At 38.2% G+C, this 19,830-nt stretch overlaps 1 protein-coding gene across 1 annotated transcript in view; it reads right to left on the reverse strand.

Annotated features, from left to right (window-relative positions):
• FGF14 (fibroblast growth factor 14) overlaps positions 1-19,830 on the reverse strand; it is a 615,927-nt gene that overhangs the window by 303,066 nt on the left and 293,031 nt on the right. The gene's annotated exons all lie outside the window — the stretch shown is intronic.

Below are 19,830 nucleotides of genomic sequence, written 5' to 3' on the forward strand. Positions count from 1 at the left end.
TGGTAGCCAGAGCTCAAGCCCAACTGCAGAACTGAGGTTGTCTACGCTAAGGCACATTTGTAATACGAATTGGCCTTTGCTTTACCGGCTCTGGGGGAAAAGCAGGTTTTTCTTATTCATTGCTCTGGATTCCAAGTCGAATTCCTCAGATACCATCACGTTAATTATTTAAATCTGAATAACTCCCTGCCCTGAAACAGCAGTCTTTGACATTTGCTGTCTTTTAGCTAATAATGGAGGAGAAAGATGTCGGATTCAAAGAAAAGGCAAAAATTAAAAAAAAAAAAAAATTATGATACAAAATAAAAAACTAAAACCTGTGTCTGCTGAGAAAACAACGTATCAGTAGCCAAAGGAACGCCAGTCAACTACATGAAAGGAAAATTGTAGAAGAAAAATGCAATCCATACAAATTTGAGATGATATTAATCTCGAACATGCCAGAAAATCCTCCCAGGCCATACATAATTCATAATAAAGGCACAGACTTTGGCCTGCACAATCTGATGCCCTTACTTTACCTCCACATATTTGAGCGGCATGAATCAATAAATGTGCTCTTTCTCCATCTAAATGAATCAGAGAATCCAATTTCTTATTGACTCTACAATCATTATTCCAGGACAGAGCAACCAGATGGAACAGATTTTCACAAAACTTCACTGTCACCGTGAACCTTTCTTTCTCTTTTGGATGGGTTTAATAATTTTGAGCCTTCTAATAATTTGCTAGGTTCCAAACAGAAGATGCGAATAATTTTTTAAAATTCCAAATCATCATAAATATCCATTGTTTGCCTGCCTGAGTGTTATGGTTTGAATTGTGTCCCCCCCAAGATTCATATGTTGTGGTCCTAAGCCACAATATTCAGAACGTGACCTTAACTGGAAATTGGGTTGTTGTAGATGTAATTACTTAAGATGAAGTCATATTGGAGGAGAGTGGGCCCCTCCTCAGACATCAGACACCAATGTCCTTACAGAAAGTAGAAATTTGAATACAGATACACATGTAGGAAGAACACCTTGTGAACATGAAGGGAGAGATGGGGAGAGGCATCTATAAGTCAAGGAAAACTGAAGATTGACACAAACCACCAGAAGCTGGGGGAGGGGCATTGGACAGATTCTCCCTTGTGGACTCAGAAGTAATCAGCCTAGCTGACACACTGATCTTGAACTTCCAGCCTCCGGAACTGGGAGACAATAGATTTCTGTTGTTGAAGGCCCCCAGTTTGCGGTACTTTGTTACATCAGCTCTCCTAGCAAGCTAATACGTCGAGGTTGTCTCAGCAACATGCTCCTGGAACTTGGTGTTCTGTTTTCCAGTTTTAAAAGCTTTAAAAACAAATGGGAATATATGTATATATATAACTGATTCATTTTGTTGTGAAGCTGAAACTAACATACCATTGTAAAGCAATTATACTCCAATAAAGATGTTAAAAAAAAAAATCCACAGTCCATTAAAAAAAAAAAAAGGAAATACAAAGGCAAAGTCTAAGGGAGTTTATTTCCTTTCAAGACCAAGTGTGGATGATTCAAACGTTTTAAGAGGAAAATCAACAAGAAATGCCTGTCAAATACCTATACTTCCTTCTGCTTCAGGAGCCAGTATAAGTCAATAGATTAATAAACTCATAAAATTAAAGGCTTTCTAGATCTTATACATCAAACTACCTTGGGAGTTGAGGGAAATTCTCATAAGCAAAGCAACAAAACCATGTAGTCTGGGAACCACACGTCATGGTCCTTACACCCTCCATCACCATAACCACTGACTTTTACAGATCACTGTAGAACTTGCAGAAATTGTAGCTACACCTAGCTCAGTATAGACATCCAGTAACTGAAAGCCATCAATATACCCATCTTAGAAATAAACTTATGTTCTGACTGATCATGGGGATTGGGAAATTAAATTAGTTGATAAATGCATCTGTATCTATTCTTCATTTTAAGAGTTAAAGCATTATACACTGATTGGGAAATTAAATGAAAATGAATTAATTTGTAACCAACATATCATTATGATATCTTTTCCCAAATATATTACACTAAATGCTTCTCTTAAAGATTCATTTCAGAGTAATTTGAAAATTTTCAAATCAAAACCTGGTTCAAATCTTTTATCAATAGATACCTGGTCCTCTTAAAAGTGGATGATTATTTAAAACCAAATTTAGTTAGCAGCAAATAAACACACATATTGTCTCCACAGCGATATTTTAGATGATGACAGTTTCATCCAACAACCTGTGAAATTAAGTATTTTCAAGTAACTCTTATTCTGATTGACAGTACTTTCAAGAAAGTCTAGCATTTTGATGCTTCCTTTTTTACTTTCTGTTAAACTATTTGGATGGAAAAACTCCAGTCTCATATTAGAAATCTTAACCTCTGCTTGATTTTATACAACAAAAAGCAAACAAAAAATAGCTTTCAAGACGTTTATTTTCAGAAAGTTGATGTGGTATATACACATGTAAACACCAGAATAATACTTGTCAGGATCATCCTATATCTTTCTAGAAGTTTCATAATCCCATATCTACCATCAAAACCCTAAAATATTTGAAAACCAAAAGTTTATTTGAACACATTTGGTGGCAAAACCTGACCTGAACAGATATGTTGGTCTTTGCAGCTCTTATTTATCCCACTTGGTATAAACAGTCATAGTCTTCTGCAGATATATTAAAGTGCTGAGGTGCTGCCCAGATCCCAGTAGTTATAGACAGTACATGACACGCTATATATACAATAGTACACGATATTATATAGATACAATACGATAGACATCTAAAATTTTTTTAAATCTTAATTTTGAAATATATCTTCCTTCCCCAAGGATTTGAGGTAAGGGATTATGAATTTTATGTTGTTTTAACACATTCTACCTCACACCAATAAAAGAAATTAATCAACAAATTCTTGTTAGATACCGATTGTGTACTAGATTATGCAAATAGGACAGTCTTCATTCCTTAACAGTTAATAACTTAACTGAGGTAATAAAAACATACATCCACTAAAAGAAAAATTATTCTATAACAAATGTCACAGATTGTCCAAGATTAACTGCCAAATCAGAGATATAAAATCCTCCATTTTTCTATTCCTTGCCCAAGCAGGCATCATTCTTTCCCTCTGAGAAAGAGATTGCCTGAAAACACTCCTAAACCAGGCAATCTCACTTGGCACATAAGAAGAAACTGCCTGCCACACCAGGCAAATAAGTGCAGAAAATAAGGTCATCAATTCAAAACACAATAAATGTATTAGGTTGAACTAAGCTTAACGGAGACCCATAAAGACACTGCAGTGCTTAGTGAACTTTCCCCACCTTGAACCAATACTTATTCTAGCACTTCTAAGTGTCAGATACTTGATCAGTGCTTTATAAGTGTTACATCATTTAATCCTCATACAACCCCAGGGGCAGATATACATCTCTCAGAGAAAAAACTTCAGAGAAGTTAAGCGACACATACAAATGGCCTAGAACTCCTAATTTGCAGAGTTGGGTTTTGGAAGCGGATTCAGATATCTGACTCAAATGTTTTCTACCAGTTTTCTACCAACTCTTTCTACCAGTTTTCCTTATAGGCGACAGTCAGAGTATATCACAAGGAAAGAGACTGAAAGGATCCACTTTAAAAAATTATACTTGGGACTTCCGGGAAGACGGCGGAAGAGTAAGACGCGGAGATCACCTTCCTCCCCACATATACACCAGAAATACATCTACACGTGGAACAACTCCTACAGAACACCTACTGAACGCTGGCAGAAGACCTCAGACCTCCCAAAACGCAAGAAACCCCCCACGTAACTGGGTAGGGCAACAGAGAACAGAATAAACAGACACAAAAGAATAGGAACGGTACCTGCACCAGCGGGAGGGAGCTGTGAAGGAAGAAAAGTGTCCACACACTAGGAAGCCCCTTCACGGGCGGAGACTGCGGGTGGCGGAGCTGGGGAGCTTCGGGGCCGCGGAGGAGAGCACAGCAACAGGGGTGCGGCGGCGAAGGCGGAGAGATTCCAGCACAGAGGATCAGGGCCGACCGGCACTCACCAACCGAGAGGCTTGTCTGCTCACCCTCCGGGGCGGGCGGGGCTGGGAGCTGAGGCTCGGGCTTCAGTCGGAGCGCCGGGAGAGGACTGGGATTAGCGGCATGAACACAGCCTGCAGGGCGTTAGTGCACCGCGGCTAGCCGGGAAGGAGTCCCGGGAAAACTCTGGACCTGCCGAAGAGGCAAGAGACTTTTTCTTCCCTCTTTATTTCCTGGTGCGCGAGGAGAGGGGATTAAGAACGCTGTTTGAAGGAGCTCCAGAGACGGGCGCGAGCCGCGGCTAAAAGTGCGGGCCCCAGAGACGGGCATGAGACGCTAAGGCCGCTGCTACCGCCACCAAGAAGCCTGTGTGCGAAGACACGTCACTATCCACACCCCCTTCCGGGAACGCATGGCGCGCCTCAGGCTGGCGCAACGTCACGCCGGCGCAACGTCACGGCGGCCTCTGCCGCCGCAGGCCCGGCCCGCACTCCGTGCCCCTCCCTCCACTGGCCTAAGTGAGCCAGAGCTCCTGAATCAGCGGCTACTTAAACCCCGTCCTATCTGAGCAAAGAACAGACGCCCTCCGGCGACCTACTCGCAGAGGCGGGTCCGAATCCAAAGCTGAGCCCCTGGGAGTTGTGAGAACAAAGAAGAGAAAGGGAAATCTCTCCCAGCAGCCACAGAAGCAGCGGATTAAAGCTCCACAATCAACTTGATGTCCCCTGCATCTGTGGAATACATGAATACACAACGAATCATGCCAAATTAAGAAGCCGTGTGGATGAAAGGCTCTTGGTGCTGCAGCCAGGAGTTAGTGCTGTGCCTCTGAGGTGGGAGAACCAACTTCAGGACACTGGTCCACAAGAGGCCTCCCAGCTAAACATAATATCAAATGGCGAAAATCTCCCAGAGATCTCCATCTCAACGCCAGCACCCAGCTTCACTCAACGACCATCAAGCTACAGTGCTGGACATCCTATGCCAAACAACTAGCAAGACAGGAACACAACCCCACCCATTAGCAGAGAGGCTGCCCAAAATCATAATAAGTCTACAGACACCCCAAAACACACCACCAGACGTGGACCTGCCCACCAGAAAGACAAGATCCAGCCTCATCCACCAGAACACAGGCACTAGCACCCTCCACCAGGAAGCCTACACAACCCACTGAACGAACCTTAGCCACTGGGGACAGACACCAAAAACAACGGGAACTACGAACCTTCAGCCTGCAAAAAGGAGACCCCAAACACAGTAAGATAAGCAAAATGAAAACACAGAAAAACACACAGCAGATGAAGGAGCAAGATAAAAACCCACCAGACCTAACAAATGAAGAGGAAATAGGCAGTCTACATGAAAAAGAATTCAGAATAATGATAGTAAAGATGATCCAAAATCTTGGAAACAGAGTAGACAAAATGCAAGAAACATTTAACAAGGACCTAGAAGAACTAAAGATGAAACAAACAATGATGAACAACACAATAAATGAAATGAAAAATACTCTAGATGGGATCAATAGCAGAATAACTGAGGCAGAAGAACGGATAAGTGACCTGGAAGATAAAATAGTGGAAATAACTACTGCAGAGCAGAATAAAGAAAAAAGAATGAAAAGAACTGAGCACAGTCTCAGAGACCTCTGGGACAACATTAAACGCACCAACATTCGAATTACAGGGGTTCCAGAAGAAGAAGAGAAAAAGAAAGGGACTGAGAAAATATTTGAAGAGATTATAGTTGAAAACTTCCCTAATATGGGAAAGGAAATAGTTAATCAAGTCCAGGAAGCACAGAGAGTCCCATACAGGATAAATCCAAGGAGAAATACTCCAAGACACATATTAATCAAACTGTCAAAAATTAAATACAAAGAAAACATATTAAAAGCAGCAAGGGAAAAGCAACAAATAACACACAAGGGAATCCCCATAAGGTTAACAGCTGATCTTTCAGCAGAAACTCTGCAAGCCAGAAGGGACTGGCAGGACATATTTAAAGTGATGAAGGAGAAAAACCTGCAACCAAGATTACTCTACCCAGCAAGGGTCTCATTCAGATTCGATGGAGAAATTAAAACCTTTACACACAAGCAAAAGCTGAGAGAGTTCAGCACCACCAAACCAGCTCTACAACAACTGCTAAAGGAATTTCTCTAGGCAAGAAACACAAGAGAAGGAAAAGACCTACAATAACGAACCCAAAACAATTAAGAAAATGGGAATGGGAACATACATATCGATAATTACCTTAAATGTAAATGGACTAAATGCTCCCACCAAAAGACACAGATTGGCTGAATGGATACAAAAACAAGACGCATATATTTGCTGTCTACAAGAGACCCACTTCAGACCTAGAGACACATACAGACTGAAAGTAAGGGGGTGGAAAAAGGTATTTCATGCAAATGGAAACCAAAAGAAAGCTGGAGTAGCAATTCTCGTATCAGACAAAATAGACTTTAAAATAAAGACTATTAGAAGAGACAAAGAAGGACACTACATAATGATCAAGGGATCAAGCCAAGAAGAAGATATAACAATTGTAAATATTTATGCACCCAACACAGGAGCATCTCAATACATAAGGCAAATACTAACAGCCATAAAATGGGAAATCGACAGTAACATATTCATAGTATGGGACTTTAACACCCCACTTTCACCAATGGACAGATCATCCAAAATGAAAATAAATAAGGAAACACAAGCTTTAAATGATACATTAAACAAGATGGACTTAATTGATATTTATAGGACAGTCCATCCAAAAACAACAGAATACACATTTTTCTCAAGTGCTCATGGAACATTCTCCAGGATAGATCATATCTTGGGTCACAAATCAAGCCTTGGTAAATTTAAGAAAATTGAAATTGTATCAAGTATCTTTTCCAACCACAAGGCTATGAGACTAGATATCAATTACAGGAAAAGATCTGTAAAAAATACAAACACATGGAGGCTAAAAAATACACTACTTAATAACAAAGTGATCCCTGAAGAAATCAAAGAGGAAATCAAAAAATACCTAGAAACAAATGACAATGGAGACACAACGACTCAAAATCTATGGGATGCAGCAAAAGCAGTTCTAAGAGGGAAGTTTATAGCAATACAATCCTACCTTAAGAAACAGGAAACATCTTGAATAAACAACCTAACCTTACACCTAAAGCAATTACAGAAAGAAGAACAAAAAAAACCCAAAGTTAGCAGAAGGAAAGAAATCATAAAAATCAGATCAGAAATAAATGAAAAAGAAATGAAAGAAACGATAGCAAAGATCAATAAAACTAAAAGCTGGTTCTTTGAGAAGATAAACAAAATTGATAAACCATTAGCCAGACTCATCAAGAAAAAAAGGGAGAAGACTGAAATCAATAGAATTAGAAATGAAAAAGGAGAAGTAACAACTGACACTGCAGAAATACAAAAGATCATGAGAGATTACTACAAGCAACTCTATGCCAATAAAATAGACAACCTGGAAGAAATGGACAAATTCTTAGAAAGGCACAACCTGCCAAGACTGAATCAGGAAGAAATAGAAAATATAAACAGACCAATCACAAGCACTGAAATTGAAACTGTGATTAAAAATCTTCCAACAAACAAAAGCCCAGGACCAGATGGCTTCACAGACGAATTCTATCAAACATTTAGAGAAGAGCTATCACCTATCCTTCTCAAACTCTTCCAAAATATAGCAGAGGAAGGAACACTCCCAAACTCATTCTACGAGGCCACCATCACCCTGATACCAAAACCAGACAAGGATGTCACAAAGAAAGAAAACTACAGGCCAATATCACTGATGAACATAGATGCAAAAATCCTCAACAAAATACTAGCAAACAGAATCCAACAGCACATTAAGCGGATCATACACCATGATCAAGTGGGGTTTATTCCAGGAATGCAAGGATTCTTCAATATACGCAAATCAATCAACGTGATACACCATATTAACAAATTGAAGGAGAAAAACCATATGATCATCTCAATAGATGCAGAGAAAGCTTTTGACAAAATTCAACACCCATTTATGATAAAAACCCTGCAGAAAGTAGGCATAGAAGGAACTTTCCTCAACGTAATAAAGGCCATATATGACAAACCCACAGCCAACATCGTCCTCAATGGTGAAAAACTGAAAGCATTTCCACTAAGATCAGGAACAAGACAAGGTTGCCCACTCTCACCACTCTTATTCAACATAGTTTTGGAAGTTTTAGCCACAGCAATCAGAGAAGAAAAGAAAAGAAAAGGAATCCAAATTGGAAAAGAAGTAAAGCTGTCAGTATTTGCAGATGACATGATACTATACATAGAGAATCCTAAAGATGCTACCAGAAAACTACTAGAGCTAATCAATGAATTTGGTAAAGTAGCAGGATACAAAACGCATGCACACAAATCTCTGGCATTCCTATACACTAAGGATGAAAAATCTGAAAGTGAAATCAAGAAAACACTCCCATTTACCATTGCAACAAAAAGAATAAAATATCTAGGAATAAACCTACCTAAGGAGACAAAAGACCTGTATGCAGAAAACTATAAGACACTGATGAAAGAAATTAAAGATGATACAAATAGATAGAGAGATATACCATATTCTTGGACTGGAAGAATCAACATTGTGAAAATGACTCTACTACCCAAAGCAATCTACAGATTCAATGCAATCCCTATCAAACTACCACTGGCATTTTTCACAGAACTAGAACAAAAAATTTCACAATTTGTATGGAAACACAAAAGACCCCAAAGAGCCAAAGCAATCTTGAGAACGAAAAACGGAGCTGGAGGAATCAGGCTTCCTGATTTCAGACTATACTACAAAGCTACAGTAATCTAAACAGTATGGTAGTGGCACAAAAACAGAAATATAGATCAATGGAACAGGATAGAAAGCCCAGAGATAAACCCACGCACATATGGTCACCTTATCTTTGATAAAGGAGGCAGGAATGTACAGTGGAGAAAGGACAGCCTCTTCAATAAGTGGTGCTGGGAAAACTGGACAGCTACATGTAAAAGTATGAGATTGGATCACTCCCTAACACCATGCACAAAGATAAGCTCAAGGTGGATTAAAGACCTAAATGTAAGGCCAGAAACTATCAAACTCTTAGAGGAAAACATAGGCAGGACACTCTATGACATAAATCACAGCAAGGTCCTTTTTGACCCACCTCCTAGAGAAATGGAAATAAAAACAAAAATAAACAAATGGGACCTAATGAAACTTAAAAGCTTTTGCACAGCAAAGGAAACCATAAACAAGACCAAAAGACAACCCTCAGAATGGGAGAAAATATTTGCAAATGAAGCAACTGACAAAGGATTAATCTCCAAAACATACAAGCAACTCATGCAGCTCAATATCAAAAAAACAAACAACCCAATCCAAAAATGGGCAGAAGACCTAAATAGACATTTCTCCAAAGAAGATATACAGACTGCCAACAAACACATGAAAGAATGCTCAACATCACTAATCATTAGAGAAATGCAAATCAAAACTACAATGAGATATCATCTCACACCAGTCAAAATGGCCATCATCAAAAAATCTACAAACAATAAATGCTGGAGAGGGTGTGGAGAAAAGGGAACCCTCTTACACTGTTGGTGGGAATGTAAATTGATAAAGCCACTGTGGAGAACAGTATGGAGGTTCCTTAAAGAACTACAAATAGAACTACCATATGACCCAGCAATCCCACTACTGGGCATATACCCTGACAAAACCATAATTCAAAAAGAGTCATGTACCAAAATGTTCATTGCAGCTCTATTTACAATAGCCCGGAGATGGAAACAACCTGAGTGCCCATCATCGGATGAATGGATAAAGAAGATGTGGCACATATATACAATGGAATATTACTCAGCCATAAAAAGAAACGAAATTGAGCTATTTGTAATGAGGTGGATAGACCTAGAGTCTGTCATACAGAGTGAAGTAAGTCAGAAAGAGAGAGACAAATACCGTATGCTAACACATATATATGGAATTTAAGGGAAAAAAATGTCATGAAGAACCTAGGGGTGAAACAGGAATAAAGACACAGACTTAGTACAGAATGGACTTGAGGCTATGGGGAGGGGGAAGGGTAGACTGTGACAAAGCGAGAGAGAGGCATGGACATATATATACTACCAAACGTAAGGTAGATAGCTAGTGGGAAGCCGCCGCATAGCACAGGGAGATCAGCTCAGTGCTTTGTGACCGCCTGGAGGGGTGGGATAGGGAGGGTGGGAGGGAGGGAGCCGCAAGCGGGAAGAGATACGGGAACATATGTATATATATAACTGATTCATTTTGTTGTGAAGCTGAAACTAACATACCATTGTAAAGCAATTATACTCCAATAAAGATGTTAAAATAAAAAAAAAATTATACTTGGGAATCCTGATCTTACTTATGCCACTTTACAGATTCTCCCCTACCATGACTTTATTCAGTGATTATATCATTACATACAAAAGTAAATAGAATTTCGGTTCTACTTTCTTTATATGTCATCTCCTTTGTTTTTACTAGATTGCCAGTTGCATGAGAATAGAGGCTCAACACTTAACACAGTAGTGGCAGATAGAACTCACTCAACAAGTTTTATGTGAATGAATGAAGCTGTCAGTGCTCAAATTCCTTTAGACAGCAGGCATGTGGGCAACATTTATCTAATGGCTGATATGTATGTCTCCACAGTTATGGACATTTCCTCATGGTTTTCACACCATCCTTAGGAACAAGGCAAGACAGAATAGACTAAATGTAAAGAAGGAAAAACCAATCTGTTGTCACTTATGCAAGACACTACTGAGTTCTTTTTTTAAAATGAAGCTTAAGGAGTAAGATTACATTTTGAGAAATAGAAGTTAACCATGATATTAAAAGGCTGAAACTTTTGACCATACTTTTCTGGTAGGAGATACCATACTGATAATTTCCTTACAAAAATAAATTAAAATATTAGTGTATTTAGAGATTTTCTTTCCTGGTGTTTTAGCACCCCTTTTATTTATTATTATTTTTTTAACATCTTTATTGGGGTATAATTGCTTTACAATGGTGTGTTAGTTTCTGCTTTATAACAAAGTGAATCAGTTATACATATGTTCCCATATCTCTTCCCTCTTGCGTCTCCTTCCCTCCCACCCTCCCTATCCCACCCCTCCAGGCTGTCACAAAGCACCGAGCCAATATCCCTGTGCCATGCGGCTGCTTCCCACTAGCTATCTACCTTACTACGTTTGTTAGTGTGTATATGTCCATGACTCTCTCTCGCCCTGTCACAGCTCACCCTTCCCCCTCCCCATATCCTCAAGTCCGTTCTCCAGTAGGTCTGCGTCTTTATTCCTGTCTTACCCCTAGGTTCTTCATGACATTTTTTTCCCTTAAATTCCATATATATGTGTTAGCATATGATATTTGTCTTTCTCTTTCTGACTTACTTCACCCTGTATGACAGACTCTAGGTCTATCCACCTCATTACAAATAGCTCAATTTCGTTTCTTTTTATGGCTGAGTAATATTCCATTGTATATATGTGCCACATCTTCTTTATCCATTCATCCGATGATGGGCACTTAGGTTGTTTCCATCTCCGGGCTATTGTAAATAGAGCTGCAATGAACATTTTGGTACATGACTCTTTTTGAATTATGGTTTTGTCAGGGTATATGCCCAGTAGTGGGATTGCTGGGTCATATGGTAGTTCTATTTGTAGTTTTTTAAGGAACCTCCATACTGTTCTCCATAGTGGCTGAACCAATTTACATTCCCACCAGCAGTGCAAGAGTGTTCCCTTTTCTCCACACCCTCTCCAGCATTTATTGTTTCTAGATTTTTTTGATGATGGCCGTTCTGACTGGTGTGAGATGATATCTCATTGTAGTTTTGATTTAGCACCCCTTTTATAATGGACATCAATTAGAGACTATACATTTATATGTAACTAAACACAAGCCATTTTGTAATGTGAGGGAGAGGTTCATACACCTCTGCTTGGCCATCTCCCCTGTAAAATAATGGACAAAGCATACTGAGCTGCAGAATTACTTTCAGGATTAGAAAGTGTCCGTTTCATTAATCTCCTGCTCTCTACTGATTCCCAAATACTTCTACATCCCTCACCTTCAGCATCCTGCTAGACTCTGCACCTGAATGTCCCAACCCGGTTCAACTTCTGTGTCACTCTGTTTCTCCCCTCCTTTTCCACTCCTCCTCTCACCACAAGTTATCAAGGTCCCTCCTTCTACATTCCCTAGGTCATTATCAGAGTCATCCCTCCTTTCAACTTATCCCCACCATAAAACCAATCACCAAATCCCATCAGTGTTACTTCCAAAGTATCTTCTGAAACTAGCTTCCCTGTCTGTCCCCACGGTCCAGCCTTCATTTTTGGTTCTCTTCACCTTCTACTTGGATTACTGCACAAGCAGGTGACAGTTTCCCTCTACTCCAGTCCAATATCCACACTACAGTCCCAATTTTCTACCTAAAAATAAAATCTGACCTTACCCACTTAAGACTTGGCCAGTTCCACATTTGTTTCTCATAGTTCAATGCCCCATTTGCAGCACACAAGGATCCAACCTAGTTTTTCAGCCTATCTCCTGTCTCACACATGTGTTTTTCTAATCACTGGGATTTTTTGCATCATCTCCAATATATGCTGAGTCCTTTTTGAGTCTCTGCTTTCGCACACGTTTTTCCCTCTGCCTGACTTGCCTCTCCCCGCCTCAATGTCTGGCAAAATCCAAGATACCCTTTGCGACCCAGATCAAATGTCATCTGCTCTGTAAAGCATTTATTGATTTCCCCAGGAAGGACTAATCTCTTTTTTCTTTCTGTGTTTTCACAGTACTTCATTCATTCTCCAAACAGCAGTTAAGGGGATCTTTTTGAAACATAACTAAGATTATAACGTATTCCCGTGGAACATGTGCAATTTCCTCTTTATTCCACCGAGAATAAAGTCTAAACTCCTTACCCTGTCCTACTCAAGAGCTTCCCTTAGAACTAGGAAGTGGGCCTCTGCCTTGGGCCCCACCATTCAGCAGATCAAAAACACACCCATGATTCATTTATTAATGAACACACGGGTGCCTCTGTCACTTGGATCTGGAGTTCAGTGATGGCACTTCGTGGGGGGCAGGGGGTGGGCAGCAGACCACAGTTCAGTGGCCAGATCCAGCCTGCCTGACTTTGTCAATAAAGCTTTATTGGAACACAGCCACGTCCGTTCATTTACCAGTTGCCTAAAGCTCCTCTTGCTGACTACCTGTTACAAATTGTATGGCTCGGAAAGCCAAAAATATTTGGTACTTTACAGAAAAATTTGCCAGCCCCTCACACAGCCTGTAACCCTGAGCATCTACTCTTGTGACCACCCACACTCAGGCCCAAAGAAACACTTCTCAACGTCTGTTGACCTTTGTTCTCAAAACAAAGGCTACTTTTTGTCCAAGTGATAAAAAGGTCCATAGGTTGTGTCACCAGCATCAAAAATTGACATTTCTTTGGGAGCCAGGGAGGATCTGAGCTTTAGATATAATTAGGTATAGTAATTATCCCGTCAAATCCTTCCTCTGAGACAATACGGATGTGGTAGACACCTATGTAATAAAATATTATTTCCCCAAAATGCTAAGTGTCCATTTTCTTACTTTGCTTCATGTTCTTATTTGTGGTTCCAAAGGTACTCACAATTTATCACATTGTATTCAACAGTGGTGCATGGCAGTCAAGAAACATCCTGTAATATTAAAACATTCATTTTTGTCTTAAATTGAAATATAAGTTGGTCTAGATATAAAATGCATGAAGCGTGATCCTAACTCTACCCTCACAAGTATTCAGCACTGAATACCAGCAATGAATGACATTTATAAAATATAATATAGACATATAAAAACTAAAATGAACATAATTTTATATTTATATAAAATATAATTAAAATTTTAAAATAAATAATTTTGACATACATGTTTTATAATTAGTATTTCCCTTTTAGTATAATACATAATTTTGAATATCTTATTTTTTTATGTTTTTAATTTTTTTTTGAATATTTTAGAAAAACAACGATTTTTGAAAATATATTTAAACATTTTTCAACTTTTCTGATTTGCCTTGACTTGCATTTTTGGTGACGCATTTAAATTTTGTACACTTCGAACACAGTTACATTTTATTTTTTAATCCTTTAGATCATTGCAGCCAATAAAATATGTTATGGACTGTTATTTATTTAAGCTTAATTAGTGATTTTGCTAAAATGAAAGCAAGAAAAATAAAATCTAAGGAGCAATGATATAATTGTTTCTACAAATTATGAGTGTTTTTCTTACCTTATGCATACACGATCACTGACCCATTTACAGAACATCAAAAAATAAGCAGTAATAAAGAAAATCAGTCATCTTGAATCATTTGCTAACATTTAGTCATACAAATCTTATCGTTTGATGGGTATTTTAAAATCTTGCCTTTGTGAAGGCATATTTGTCAAGGCAGAAGAGAGAGAATGTAGTCCAGTCCAATCAACGCAGTCCAGTGATTCTGATCTATAAGGTTAGCTCTTTAGACCTATGGCATATGGGTCTCCATTTTCCCTCCTGCCTGGGTCCCACAGCTGGAGGGGGTGGGCCTGCTTATGGGGCTCAGTGTCTGGCCCCTAGGTTCCTAGGTTCCTGCCTCACTCCTAGCTGCTTCCCCTGGGAGCACATGCACCCCCGTTCTCTCTATAGGAGGTACAGAGATTCCTGAGGCCAGACTCATTTGATATTCGGACCCCAGGTTGCAGCTTGGCCTGCTGGACCAATAACCTAAGGGAATTTCCCAGATTCCTTATCACATCGGTTGTCTTGTTTTCCTCACAATGTCCTTGGCAACCTGATATCTCTTTATTAATTTGTTAACTTAACATCTGACTCGTCCAGATATTGACGATCTATGCCATTATAATAGAAGATGAAGCAAGATAGCAAAAGAAGAATGAAGAAATCAAGTTATCAAGGACTAGTAGGGAGCACGAAATCAGTTAAATACAGAGAAATAAATCCTGACAAACATTCTAAGCAGTGTTACAAAATTAAGGCCTCACAATATTTTGATAGAGATTATCTATTCCTTACAAAAAGTTTTTATCACTTTAAATTAATAAGAAAAAAGAAATGAGCAAGAAACATCAGCAAAAAGTCCTGATTCCAAAAGGAAGACACAGCCACTAGAAATAATGTTTTTCAATAATTTTTAGACTTTATCATTTAAGGAAAAAGAAAAAGGTTAGAAAACTATAGTTGCTGTAATTACAAGTTTCTTTTTCAAGTAAAATTTTAAAAATCAAAGCAAATAAAATTAATGGTGATCATCTCTAGTTCACGAAGCTATTGGTGATTTTAATTTTATTCTTTATGCTTTTCTGTACTTTTCATATTTTCTAAAAGGAGCATATACTATCAGTATAATCAGATTTTTATCTTATTTTTATTAGTACAAATATTTCAATTTGGCCTTTTATTATCTCCAACAACACTTTAAATGTAGTATAGCCTACGGGTCCTTCCTTGGTGTCCTACTATCTCACTATATGGGCTAGAAGGCCTTTTTCAAATCCATAGCTTCAAATGTCATCTGTGTACTGACAACACACCCAAATATATTTAACTACTTATTAAACATCTTCACTTGTTGATGTGGACGAAGCTTAAACAAATAATGTGTGTTCAAAATGGAAATCATTCTTCAACAAGTCATTCCTCTTTTCTAGAGTTAACTATTTCATCAAAGGCATTTAATTTACCCAGCTGCCCAGATTAGCAGAAGGATGTTGAAGAATCATAGTATTTGAGTGAATGATGGTTTTAGGGGAGAAATGACATTTGAGATGGGCCTCAAAAAATTACTAAGGTACCACCAAGTGTAAAACTAGGACATGATTTGCTCATGAAAAATCACATCTTATCAGAGGTCAGAATGAAAACTGAAGTCATGCAAATAAAGCATCTTTAATTTGAGACACCTAAAGACAGAGACGATCGGCTTCAGATGAGTTCCTACTTAAAGGTATACTGAGCTGATCACCAACATAGTTGAAAAAATTATTGTTTGTGCTTTTGAGACACAAAGTGCAAAGTAAGCCTCTGCTGATAGTGGCCTAGAGAGATACTGGCTTCCACCCTTCCTTTCAGAGATCTGAAGACAATATGTTTCATGCATGGACTTAGAAGTGGTTTATGTGTTTCTTAAAATTTCAAAGGAGATGTATTGCTTTGGTTAAGTCCAAGAACATGACAAATGAACACCTGAATTTTGATGTCAGAAAATGTTCATTTATGTTGCATTTTCTTGCATCACGTTTAATACAAATTGAGGACCCTCTTCAAATCAGTTTTAAACAGCTCAGAAGAAGAAAAATCTACTGCCTCTATTATGTGAATTTCAAAAACCAAAACAGTATATGTAAAACTTAATCTAAATATATGTTACATTTATGGGAAAAAACAAAATTAAAATAAAAGGTAGCCTTAAAAATCAGGGCATTTATATAGCACACAATTCAAATATGTATAATTATTTCTTTTAACAAGCTATAGAACATAAAAAGAAAACTGAATGCTAATTTCTATCATATATATCAGATAAGTGATATTATAATATCACTCTCTTTTCAAAACTAAAATGTTTTCATGAGAAACAATTCCAGAAGTTTATACACTGTTTAACTAAATATCATTATTATTGAAATAATTAATCAGTTTCAGCTCGGATTCCAGATCTATTAGGTCTGGATGGATGGACATCATATGAAGGAGAAAGGAGATTGGACTTGTAGAAGTTTCCAGCACAGAAATACCCCTTTCTTTAGGGATATATATAATCACTGAAGAAGTTTATAATGTCTAACTTGTGGCTCAAGGTAAATCATTCATATGTGATCTGATAAGAGGTCTACGTTCTGTCGCTAGGAATCAAGGTCAAATGGAGCCCGGTACCCTGGCTCCTTCGCTCAAAATTTAACTTCAATCAACAGCAAAGCTCAGGAGTTTCCGGATACATAACAATATAGTTTAAAACACCCCTTCAAAACACTTCTCCCAAATTAGCGTCTCTACCATTTTGAAAACGTATTCCAGAAGTATCAGAAAGATAACACTGCTTATTTTAAAATACATGAAAGAGCAATAAATAACACACGCTTGCAAAAAATTAAATACATACAATAAAAAGGCCACTGTTATTTGACCAGGGATTTACCAAATCATCAAGTAACTTAATGACTATCGATCATTTTTCAGTCATAATCTATGGTTATCTAACCTAATAAAAGAGTATTCAGGCAATTCTGCTTTCAACATACTAAAAGTCATTTTCATGATATAGATTTTGAGTAGAGGAATGTAGCCCTTGGCTCTATTTAAGCATATTTCAGACGTAACTAGTCACGAATGTCAGTGCACAAGAGTACACGTAAGTAATACACTAATAATAACATTTGGCTTAAAATACACCCTGATTTTAAGCAGGGGATCATTAATGTATTATAAATCCATACTAATTATCGTGGTAGAATGCCCAGAATTTTAAATGGGAAACTAATTCATAATAGTAATTTCTGTTTTTAAAAAATTAAGCTTAGTTCAATGTGTAATAAGTACCTTACCATTTGCCCAAAATTATCATTGTTACTGTAGCATATGATTTGAGAACATCTTTAAAAGTTATTACTTTTTCTGACATCTAATTTGCATCAAGTTCTTAATTTTCAACTGAAAACCAATCAGGCATCCAGAATAGAAGAACCAGTGAGATTACCTTCTCAGTAACAGCGCTATTTTACCAAAGCCAGTGAGCAGAAAAGACACTGACAGGCCTGAGTTTTTTACCATCAAATATATTTCACTCTTTGAAGTTCATGTTTACAAACTCCCATCAAAAACGCTTATGGAGCCAAATAAATAGCGCAATGCTTATCCCCTCCAATTTGCTTCGGACTTTCCAGATGACACATTCAGTGTTTCTAGTTTCAAGAAGGAAATATTCCTCTTCCACACACATTTCTCCCTTTATTCTTATGAGTCCTAAGTCCCAAGTGTCTTTCTCTAATTATGGCCTAATTATTATAGAATCCTAGTTACTCTTCCAATAAAATCTCTCTTGAATCTGCAGAATACCTGTCGCCTCTTAGCCCAAATGTTTATCACTTCGTACCCAGACTATTGCAGGAACCTCCAGGCCTCTGCTCAGATTTTACTCCTCCCCACCCACACCATCCCTAGGCTCATGCCTGCGTCATGAAATACATATCTTAAAGCTTGCATGGGTCCCCCATGGCTTGCAGAAAAAAAAATATATATATATACTCAAAGCTCTCGACCGTCTGACATTAACTTATCCACTCACCATATCTCCTACCGTTTCCCAGCAAAAGCTCTTGTCCCCCACTTCACCCATTGAAACTATGCCTCCAGAGCAAACCTTGGTCTATGTTGAAGTCCCATGTTTCCTGAGGTCTCCAACAGAAGTTCCCACAAAGTAAGCAATATGTATGTGAAGCTTGGAGTTATTTCAAGTCATGGGATCATCACATTTTCATGCTGAAAAGGTCATTTGAAATCATCTGGTTCAATTCTCTCATTTTATAAACACGATTCTAAGTTGCAGTGAAAGATAATGAAGTAACTTGCATATGCCCACCCAGCTGGATACTGATAAATCAGAACAAGAATTCGCCTCCCAGAGAACTACCATTTTTGGTTATTTCATATCATGCAAATGATTTAGAAGCATTGCTGATGGTGATGAATGTGATGCAATGACATGCTTTCACTGCCCGCTGAAAAACTGTCTTGAGACCCTATTCTCTCAAACCCCAATCCCTACATTTGAGCTATTACATAGAAAATGTTTCCATTTTACACTTTAAGATCAGTATTTTGACAAAGAAATTGAACTGTACCAATGAGTTTTCATGGCCTATGAGACATGTTTTTTTAAACAAGATTTAATTTTTCCTCTGTGGACTACCATATAAAGACCTATTTTCACCTCCTGTCTTCACACATAATGCCATGAAGTCAAGCCACATACATATGTTTACTGCAGTTGGTAACTGGTTCTCTAAGGACTGCAACATTATTGGGCAGAAGAAAAGATGATGATCAATAAAACTTTTCTAAGCAAGCCTGAGGAAAAAGCAAGTGTGATCAAGTAACTTACAACTTTAAGAGCTTACACCACCAAATCTGCTAGCCTAGTTCCTCTCTAAATCATAGGTAAACATCACAGGAGGAGAAAAAGAAATCAAACCCAAGAGTTATTTCCTGCCCTTGGAAGCTCTCCTGTGTAGACAGTAGGTGGCAAAACAACAGGGGATAGAGCGCTGGATCAAGGTTGTAGGGAAAGTTTAAAAATAGTGTCTTTGTAGATAAGCAAAGAGAAAACTACCAAAGCAAATTTTCCTTTATCCACAGAAATCATAGTAAAATGTCTTTCAGAGAGGTTTGGGGTTGATGATCTGACACTCCAGCTGTCTTTGGTGGGTATTCAGTTTTTAAGTTAATTACAGTAATCTATCTGATATATTACTTGCCTTATTTTAACTTTCTACTGGTCTCCCTCTGGTTACTATTTGTTGTACTTTTCCTTCCTCTTCTTGATAATATTTTATTACCATCATGTCAAGACTCAGTAACAATAAAACCATCCCCCTCAAATGCAAGAGTAAGCTGAGCTTCATCAC

The sequence above is a fragment of the Delphinus delphis genome, chromosome 18, assembly GCF_949987515.2.
Source record: "Delphinus delphis chromosome 18, mDelDel1.2, whole genome shotgun sequence".
NCBI lineage: Eukaryota > Metazoa > Chordata > Mammalia > Artiodactyla > Delphinidae > Delphinus > Delphinus delphis.